The sequence below is a fragment of the Xenia sp. Carnegie-2017 genome, unplaced genomic scaffold (genome assembly GCF_021976095.1).
Source record: "Xenia sp. Carnegie-2017 unplaced genomic scaffold, XeniaSp_v1 HiC_scaffold_1, whole genome shotgun sequence".
Lineage (NCBI taxonomy): Eukaryota > Metazoa > Cnidaria > Anthozoa > Malacalcyonacea > Xeniidae > Xenia > Xenia sp. Carnegie-2017.
The window spans coordinates 9,919,424-9,920,035 of record NW_025813402.1 but is presented as its reverse complement, the minus strand read 5'-3'; positions in this window follow the sequence as shown (position 1 = coordinate 9,920,035).

The following is a 612-nucleotide window of genomic DNA, read 5'->3' as shown; positions in this document are numbered from 1 at the left end:
TTTCTCTTTCTCTTTGTCTTTCTGACGATCTCTTTCTCAATTGTGAAATCCGTTTACGTACGCTTAAGTTTTACGTCACTCATGGGTTTCATGGGAACGCTACTTGGGAAAATCATCTAAATTGGGGATGGATTTAGGGGAAGAAAGCTGGAGGTGTACAACCACCCACCCCTTCCCCACACACAGTACTTTGGCTAAAATCACATAAAAACACCCTTAAATGAGCCGTTGTCATCAAATCCAAATTAGACTGACTAAACGACGTCTTATGCGAAGTAGAGCATCAACTACCCCTCCCTCTCCTACAAACTATCCTGAACCATGTCTGATCTGAATGCTCATGTATTTGATATCAAAATGGCTCATTAAGAGAAAAGTACTTCCCGTGTCTTAAGTACTATGAAATAACTATTAGACCACAAATCTGTATACGAAGATCTCCAAATAGAAATGGTGCAAAATTTGTGTAAAAATTACCTCAAACGTTTAGTGCGAGCAACATTTGTCCGAGTTTCCTTACCATCACCGCATGTGTAATAATCCTGCTGTAGAGCGTGCAATGTATACTGCGCGTTAAAATATTTTTCTTAAGGATGGTAACAATTATTCCTT